Source organism: Cricetulus griseus, chromosome X (genome assembly GCF_003668045.3).
Source record: "Cricetulus griseus strain 17A/GY chromosome X, alternate assembly CriGri-PICRH-1.0, whole genome shotgun sequence".
Classification (NCBI taxonomy): domain Eukaryota; kingdom Metazoa; phylum Chordata; class Mammalia; order Rodentia; family Cricetidae; genus Cricetulus; species Cricetulus griseus.
The window spans coordinates 47,049,730-47,059,899 of record NC_048604.1 but is presented as its reverse complement, the minus strand read 5'-3'; the positions used below and the strand labels follow the sequence as shown (position 1 = coordinate 47,059,899).

At 37.9% G+C, this 10,170-nt stretch overlaps 1 non-coding gene across 1 annotated transcript; it reads left to right on the top strand.

Moving 5' to 3' along the window:
- Positions 1-226: 226 nt before the first annotated feature.
- LOC113837713 lies at positions 227-333 on the top strand. Its single transcript, XR_003488435.1, has one exon. It is a non-coding gene; the product is annotated as a U6 spliceosomal RNA (small nuclear RNA).
- Positions 334-10,170: the final 9,837 nt, after the last annotated feature.

The following is a 10,170-nucleotide window of genomic DNA, read 5'->3' as shown; positions in this document are numbered from 1 at the left end:
GAGAAAAAAGGAGATGTGTAGGTTTGTGGCTCCCACCTAGTATCCAGGTTTTGGCAGGTGCACATCACTCAATATTTCATTGGTGCCCATGGAAATTTTAGTGGTGATATCTAGAGCCTGCAAGAAAGAAGTCTTCTCAGCCCATAGACCAGTGTTCTATGCTGACACAGTGACATCACATGCAAAAAAGGTGAGTAGGAAGATCAATTAAGAAATATAAAAGATTGTGCTCGCTTCAGCAGCACATACACTAAAATGAGAACGATACAGAGAAGATTAGCATGGACCCTACTCAAGGATGACATGCAAATTCATGAAGAGTTCCATATTTTTTAAAAGAGATAGAATCCCACACATAATCTCGACACCATCACCAAATAAAAAACAAACAAGAATGAAAAATCAATGGTCATTAATATTCATCAACATTAATGGTCTTAACTCCCCTATAAAAAGACACAGATTAGTAGAATGGATAAGAAGACAGAATGCTTCCTTCTGCTGCATACAAGAAACATACCACAACTTCAAAGACAGACGGTACCTAAGAATTAAAGGTTTTCCAATCAAATGGTCCCAAGAAACTAGCAGGGATACAATCCTAATATGCAACAAATTGGATTTTAAACTAAAATCAATCAAAAGAGATGAAGAAGGTCACTTCCTACTCATCACAGGAGAAATCCGTCAGGACAAAGTCTCAAATCTGAACATTTATGCCCCCAATACAAAGGCATCCACGTTTGTAAAAGAAACATTACTAAAATTCAAATCACACATAAAACTGCACATATTTATAGTGGGAGACTTTAACACCCCACTCTCACCACTGGACAGGAACACCAGACAGAAACTTAACAAGAAACGAAAGAACTAATAGAAGTTATGACCCAATTGGGTTTAACAGACATCTATAGAACATTCTATCCAAACAAAAAAGAATATACTTTCTTCTCAGCGCCACATGGAACCTTCTCTAAAATTGACCACATACTTGGCAACATAGCAAATCTCAACAGGTACAAATAAACTGAAATAACCCCCTGTGTCTTATCAGACCACCATGCTTTAAAATTAGAATTCAACAACAACACGAACTACAGAAAACCTACAAACTCATGGAAATTAAGTAACACCCAATTGCACAATTCATGGGTCCAGGAAAAAATAAAAAAAGAAATTAAAGATTTCCTAGAATTCAATGAGAATGCAGAGGCAATATATTCAAACCTATGGGATACTTTGAAAGCAGTGCTAAGAGGAAAGTTCATAGCGCTAAATGCCCACATGAAGAAACAGGAGAATAATCACAATAGAGAATTAATAGCACAACTGAAAGCTTTAGAAAACAAAGAAGTCAATACACCCCAGAGGAGCAGATGCCAGGAAATAAACAAATTGAGGGCTGAAATCAATAAAAAGGAAACTAGGAGAACAATACAAAGAATCAATATAACAAAGAGTTGGTTCTTCAAGAAAATCAACAAGATAGACAAACAGTTATCCAAATTTACCAAACAACAAAGAGTGAACATGCAAATTGATAAAATCAGGAATGAAAAGGGGGACATAACAACAGCCACAGAGGTACTTTGAAAAAATATATTCCTCAAATTTCAAAAATCTAAAGCAAATAGACAATTTTCTGGACAGATTTCACTTACCAAAATTAAATCAAGAACAAATAAGCAACTTAAATAGACCTATAACCTCTAATGAAATTGAAGCAGTCTTCAGAAGTCTCCCAACCAAAAAAAAAGGGCCAGAATTCTACCAGAAATTCAAATACAACTAATACCAATTCTCCTCAAAGTATTCCACACAATAGAAGAAGAAGGGTCATTACCAAACTCTTTTTAGGAGGCTTCAATAACCTTGATGCACAAGACACACAAAGACACAACTAAGAAAGAGAACTACAGACCAATATCCCTCATGAACATTGATGGAAAAATTCTCAATACTGGTAAATGGAATCCAAGAACATATCAGAGAAATCATCCATCACGATGAAGTAGGTTTCATACCAGGGATTCAAGGATGGTTCAACATACAAAAATCCATCAATGTAATCCACCATAAAAAAAGACTGAGGAAAAAACCACATGATCATCTCACTAGATGCCAGAAAAGCCTTTGACAAAATCCAACACCACTTCATGATAAAGGTCTTGGAAATATCAGACATAACAGGACCATACCTCAACATAATAAAAGCAATATACAGCAGCCAACACACAACATCAAATTAAATGGAGAGAAACTCAATGCAATTCCTCTATACTCAGGAACAAGACAAGGCTGTCCACTCTCTCCATACCTCTCCAATTTTATCCTTGAAGTCCTACTTAGAGCAATAAGACAAAAATTGGAGATCAAGGGAATACAAATTGGAAAGGAAGAAGTCAAACTCTCACTATTTGCAGATGATAGGATAGTCTACATAAGTGACACGAAAAACTCTACAAGGGAACTTCTAGAGTTGATAAACACCTTCAGCAAATTGGCAAGATAAAGATTAACTCAAAAAATCTGTAGCCCTACTATATACAGATGACACATTGGTGGAGAAAGAAATCAGAGAAACATCACCCTTTACAATTGCCACAAACAACATAAAATACCTTGGGGTAACACTAACCAAAAAAGTGAAAGACCTGTACTGAAAGAATTTTGGGTCTCTAAAGAAAGAAAGCAAAGAAGAAACCAGAAAACGGAAAGATCTCCCATACTCTTGGATAGGCAGGATCAACATAATAAAAATGGCAATCTTGTCAAAAGAAATCTACAGATTCAATGCAATCCCCATCAAAATTCCACCACAATTCTTCATTGACCTTGAAAAAACAATTCTCAACTTTATATGGAGAAACAAAAGCCCCAGGATAGCCAAAACAACCCTGCACAATAGAGGAACTTCTGGAGGCATCACCATCCCTGACTTCAAGCTTTATTACAGAGCTATAGTCCTGAAAACAGCTTGGTATTGGCACAAAAATAGACAGGTAGACCAAAGGAATAGAGTTGAAAACCCTAATATTAACACCCACACCTACAAACACCTGATTTTTGACAAACAATCCAAATATATACACTGAAACAAAGAGAACATCTTCAACAAATGGTGCTGGCATAACTGGATGCAAACATGTAGAAGATTACAGATAGACCCAACCCTTTCACGCTGTACAAAACTTAAGTCAAAATGGATAAAAGACCTCAACATATTCCCAGCCACACTGAACCTATTAGAAGATAAAGTGAGAAATACCCTTGAATTAATTGGTACAGGAGACTGCTTCCTGAACATAACACCAGTAGCACTGACACTGAGATCAACAATTAATAAATGGGACCTCCTGAAACTGAGAAGCTTCTGTAAGGCAAAGGAGACAGCAAGACAAAACTGCAGCCCACAAACTGGGAAAAGATATTCACCAACCCCACATCTGATGGAGGGCTGATCTCCAAAATATACATAGAACTCAATAAGCTAGTCTCTAAAACTCCAAACAATCCAATTAAAAAGTGGGGTACAGAACTAAATAGACAATTCTCAATATAGGAATCTAAAATGACTGAAATACACATAAGAAAGTGCTCAACATCCTTAGCCATCAGGGAAATGCAAATAAAAACCACTCTGAGATACCATATTACTCCTGTTACAATGGCTGAAATTAAAAACACCAATGACAGTTAATGCTGGAGAGGATGTGGAAAAAGGGGAACACTTCTCCACTGCTGGTGGGAGTGACAACCTGTACAGCCACTTTGGAAATCAGTATGGCGACTCCTCAAGAAAATGGGAATCAGTCTACCACAAGATCCAGCTATTCCAGCCCTAGGCATATATTCAAAAGAAGCACATTCATACAACAAAGACATCTGTTCAACGATGTTCATAGCAGCACTATTTGTAATAGCCAGAAACTAGAAGCAGCCTCGATGCCCCTCAATTGAAGAATTGATAGAGAAATTGTGGTACATTTACCCAATGGCGTACTACTCAGCGGAAAAAAACAATGGAATCTTGAAATTTGCAGGAAAATGGATGGAACTCGAAGAAACCATTCTGATCGAGGTAACCCAATCACAAAAGGCAAACGTGGTATGTACTCAATCATATGTGGATTTTAGACATAGAGTAAGGGATCATCAGCCTACAATCAACACTTCCAGAGAAACTAGTAAACAAGGAGGACCCTAAAAGAGACAAACTTTGTCCCCTGGGGAAGGGGAAAGTGTCACTATCCCCTGAGCAAATTGAGAACATGGGAAGAGGGGGAAGGGAGCTATGAGAATGAGAAGGGAAAAAAAGGAAGAATGCAGAGGTCATGAGGGAGCAGAAAGGTTGATTCAGGTGTAGACTAGAAGAAAGGATATGTGATTGGTAGGGCTTTAGTTGTGGGGTGCTAGTAGGGGAGGAAGGGATGGAGAAGGGAACTGCGATTGTCATGTAATTCAATCTTGTTTGTAATTCAAATAAAAAAGCAAACAAAAAAGATAATAATATAACATTTTTAATCACTAAAATAAAGACAAGTCCCTCAGAGGTATACACAGGCACTCAAGATTGTCAACTTGACTGCCATCAATCACCATCACAATATCCAAGAGGCTTAATTAAACTCCTCAGCAAAACAAGTTATACGAGCTAACTGAAAGTAAAAGTACAGGATATTACAACTTTAATTTCTCCCTTTTCTTTCAATCCTTTCCTTGAAAAAGATGCTCAAAAATATGGTTAAAGTTCTAAGGTATTTTTTTCTTAGAAAAGAAAACAGGAATATATTTAAAACAACATTGTATTAAAGGATACAGGGCCTTACAGTATAATTACAGGAGTGTCATTGAAACCCAATGAGAAAGAAGAATAAGGGCTTTTGGATAAGGGAAGTATTTACAAATAAAAACATCATTTTTCCTTTGTGAAGAAAAGAAAAAAATATAAAAGATTAACACCATAAACCAAACAGCACTAAAAGTCATACCCTGAACACTCCAGAAAGTCTATCTGCAAACAAATAAATTATTTGCAATTGGTACCAACCAGGAAAGGGAAAAATCAGTTTTCTTCAATGAACTGACATTGGTACATGAACCACACCCCAGTCCAAGCAAGACTCATGCTCAGGAGTAAATGGCCTTTTTGGTGTATGTCTCTACAAGAGAAGTTATGTCTGGTTTGGTTGTGTTGTTGTGTTGTGTTTGGTACATTTTTGATTTGGTTTTCTCTTAGTTTAAGAGAGAAAAAGAACATGAAGTTGGGTGGGTAAGGAGGGGTTGGGAAGGAGAGACAATATGATCAAAATATTGTATAAACAATTTTAAGAATAAAAGTATTTAAATATAGATTTTCTTAACTCAACCAGGAAAATTGTTTCTTATGTAGACCAGGGAAAGCTCTAATAAGTTGTTATAACACAAAACATCTTTTCTAATCATAATATGTCAATTAGAAAGTCACAGCAAAATTACAGTTGAAAACTCATATACATGGAAATTGACTAATATAATTGTGAAAACAAATGCAGTGATATATTTTAAAATATTTTTTAAAAATAAAACTGAACAACTTAATAATAATCCACAATGTGGAAGCAACCTGGATGCCCCTCAACTGAAGAATGGATAAAGAAAATATGGTATATTTATACAATGGAGTGCTACTCAGCAGAAAAAAAATAGTATCTTGAAATACACAGGCAAATGGAAGAAACTAGAAGAAAACATCCTGAGTGAGGTAATCCAGTCACAAAAGGCAAACATGGTATGTACTCACTCATATATGGATTTTTGACATAGAGCAAAGGATTACCAGCCTACAATCCACAGCGCCAGAAAAATTAGGAAGCACAGAAGACCCTAAGAGAGACATACAAGGTCCCCAGGAGAAGGGGAAAGGGACAAGATCTCCTGAGCTAATTGGGAGCATGGGGGAGGGCAGAGGGAGTTAGGAGAAAGAGAAGGGGAGAAGAGGATTTTCTCCCCTCCTCCTCATGAGAGAGGAGGACATGAGGGAGCAGGAAGATTGAGTCAGGGGAAGAATAGAGGAGAGCAAGAAAAGAGATACCATAATAGAGGGGGGCATTATAGGTTTAAAGAGAAATTTGGCACTAGGGATATGTCCAGAGATCTACAAGATGACCCCAATTAACAATCTAAGCAATACTGGAGAAGTTAATTTAAATGTGCTTCTCCAATAATGAGATTGTAGATTACCTTCATCCAGAAGCAGACACCCACAGACAGCTAAACAGTGAACTGAATTCCTGGAACCCAGGTGCAGAGAGGGAGGAGTGATGAACAAAGGGGTCAAGAACAGGCTGGAGAAACCCACAGAAACAGCTGACCTGAACAAGGGGGAGCTCATGGACCTGAGACTGATAGCTGGGAAAATAGCATAGGACGGATTCAGGCCCCCTGGGTGTGCTTGTCAGTTAGGAGCTCTGGGCTTCTGGTAGTAGATCAGTATTTATTTCTAGTACAAAAATTGACTTTGGGAGCCCACTCCACATAGAGGGATACTCCCTCAGCCTAGGCAAATGGGGGAGGGCCTAGGCCCTGCTCCAAACTAGATGATAGACTTTGAAAAATCCCCCATGGAAAGCCTCACCATCCCTAGGGAGCAGAAAGGGGATGTGATAGGGAGTAGGTGAGTGGCAGGGGAGGAGGGAAGGGAGAGGCAACTGGGATTGACATGTTAAACAAGCTTTTTCTGTTTTTTTTGGAGACCTTGGCTTTGGAGTCTGTTCTGGAACTAGCTCTCAAAGACCAGGCTGGTCTCTAACTCACAGAGATCCACCTGCCTCTGCCTGCTGAGTGCTGGGATTAACTGGATGTGCCAACCCCACTCCGTGTAACAAGCTTGTTTTTGATTTAAAAAAATAAAAAGAAAAATATAAATAAATAAACCTGAGTTTACCATGGTCCAAAACTTATAGAACACACTGAAGATGTATTGAGAAATATTAAGCATTGTGGGAAAATAAATGTGACAATATAAAATTAAAACCTTATTCTGTACTTATGAACTAGAAATAAAAACAATTTAAACTCAAAGTTTCCTAAGAAAAGATAATAACAATATTCAGACATTTTTAAAGAAAACTGGGAAATGGCTAAGCCAAGAAGTGATGGGTAGCTCTGCCCTCTGCCTGCTGCCTGAGCCTGAGGTGAGTCTGGGCGCTGCTCTGCCCCCACCCCACCCCCCAAATTCCCTACTCACTTCTTCCTGAGCCTCCTTCTGGACAAGAGTGAACCTGCCCAGACTGGAAGGTCCACCATGAATCCGGACACACCTCACACTTGTCCCCAACCCTCTGCCCTCTGCCTACCACCTGCCACTTGAGCCGGAGCCTGCTGCCTGAGCCTGTGCCTTCCACCTGCTGCCTGAGAGAGGGAGGGACCCCACCTGCACCCACTGGAAGAAGGGATGGGAAGACGACTGAATAAGAACACACTCAACAACAGAAAGACCAATAAGACACCTGCAGAATCTAGGGACTCCACACAAGCAAGAACTGAAAAGCACAACACAGAGGTTGAAGAAGAGATGCCCCTTAAAAATTATCTTATGAAGATGATAGAGACAAATAAAGAGGAAAGAAAAAAACCCTTAAAGAAATAGAAGAAAAAAAACAAGGAAAAAATTACATGAAATCAAGGAAAAGACAAACCAAAAATTCAAGAAATAAACAAATCTCTTAAATAATCTAAAGTAAGCCAAGAAAAAAAAAAGTGAGGGACAAAATTCAAGCAGTTCAACGGTTTGAAAGCAGAATTAGAAACAATAAAGAAAACACAGAATGAGGGGATTCTGGAAATAGAAAAGCTGGGTAAACGATCAGGAACCTCTGTTGTAAGCATAACCAATAGAATACAAGAGATGGAAGAGAGAATCTCAGGTGTTGAAGACACTTTAGAGGATATAGAATCATCGACCAAAGAAAATCTCAAGTCCAACAAATCCTTAACACAAAATATCCAGGAAATATGGGACACCATGAAAAGGCCGAACCTAAGAATAATAGGTATAGAAGAAGGTGAATAAATCCAACTCAAAGGTACAGAAAGCATTCAACAAAATCATAGAAGAAAACTTCCACAACCAAAAGAAGGATAGGCCTATGAAAGTACAAGAAGCTTACAGAACACCAAATAGATTAGACCACAAAAAGAAGTCCCCTTGCCACATAATAATCAAAACACCAAACTTACAGAATAAAGAAAAAATATTAAGAGCAGCAAATGAAAAAGGCCAAGTAACATATAAAGGCAGACCTATGATAATTACTCCCAGCTCTCAATGGAAACTTTGAAAACCAGAAGATCCTGGATAGATGTCATGCAAACACTAAGGGAACATTGATGACAGCCCAGACTACTGTATCCAGCAAAGCTTTCAATCACTATAGTTGGAAAAAACAAGATATTTTGTGACAAAACCATATTTAAGCAATACATATCCACAAATATCCCTCATGAATATTGATGCAAAAATACTCAATAAAATAATGGCAAATAGAATCCAAAAACACATCAGAGATATCCACCGTGATCAAGTTGGCTTTATCCCAGGAATGCAGGGATGGTTCAACATATGAAAATTCATCAATGTAATCCACCATATAAACAAACTGAAAAAGAAAAAACATATGCTCACCATGCTAGATGCTGAAAAAGCTTTTGACAAAATCCAACATGCCTTCATTATAAAGGTCTTGGAGAGATCAGTAATAACAGGAACATACATAAACATGATAAAAGCAATATACAGCAAACCAACAGCCAGCATCAAACTAAATGGAGAGAAACTCAAGGAGATTCCTCTAAAATCAGGAACAAGACAAGGCTGTCCACTCTCCCCATATCTCTTCAATATTGTACTTGAGTTCCTAGCTAGAGCAATAAGACAACAAATGGAGATCAAGAGGATCCAAGTCGGAAAGGAAGAATTCAAACTTTCACAATTTACAGATTATATGATAGTTTACATTAGTGACCCAAAAAACTCTACAGGGGAACTCCTACAGCTGAAAAATTCCTTCAGCAAAGTGGCAGGATACAAGATTAACTCAAAAAAATTTCAGTAGCCCTAATATATACAGAAGATAAAAGTGCTGAACAAGAAGTTACAGAAACATCATCATTTACATTAGCAACTAACAACATAAAATATCTAGGGGTAACACTAACCAAAAACGGTTATAGTATAGTAAGAACTCTGAGTGTTTAAAGAAAGAAATTAAAGAATATACTGGACATGTAGAAAATGGCAGTTAGATCCATATCTGTTGCCATGCACAAAACATAAGTCTAAATGGATGAAAGACCTCAACATAAATTCAGCCACACTGAACCTCCTAGAAGAGAATTTAGATGGTGCCCTTGAATAAATTGGTATAGGAGACCACTTTCTGAACATAACACTAGTAGCACAAACATTGAGATCGACAATTAATAAATGGGACCTCCTGAAACTGAGAAGCTTCTGTAATGCAAAGGACACAGTCAGCAAAACAAAACAGCAGCCCACAGACTGGGAAAAGATATTCACCAACTCCACATCTGACAGAGGGATGATCACCAAAGTATATAATGAACTCAAAAAGCTAGCCATCAAAACACCAAACAATGCAATTTAAAGTTGTGTGCAGAACTAAATAGAGAATTCTCAACAGAGGAATGGGTGAAAGACTGTTGAGAAAGTGTTCAACATCCTTAGCCATCAGGAAAATGCAACTCAAAACCACTCTGAGATATCATATTACTCCTGACCTAATGGCTAAAATCAATAACACCAGTGATAATTTATGCTGGAGAGGATTGGAGAAGGAGGAACTCTCCTCCATTGCTCATGGGAGTGCAAATTTGTACAACCATTTTGGAAATCAGTATGGTGGTTTCTCAGGAAAATGGGAGTCTACCTCAAGATCCAGCAATTCCTCTCTTGGGTATATACCCAAAAATGCACACTCATACAATAAGGGCATGTGTTCAACTATGTTCATTGCAGCATTATTTATAATAGCCATAACCTGGAAGCAACCTAGATGCCCCTCAACTGAAGAATGGATAGAGAAAATGTGGTACATTTACACAATGTACTACTACTACTTAGTGGGAAAAAACAATAGAATCAGAAACAGACACCCACAGCTAAGC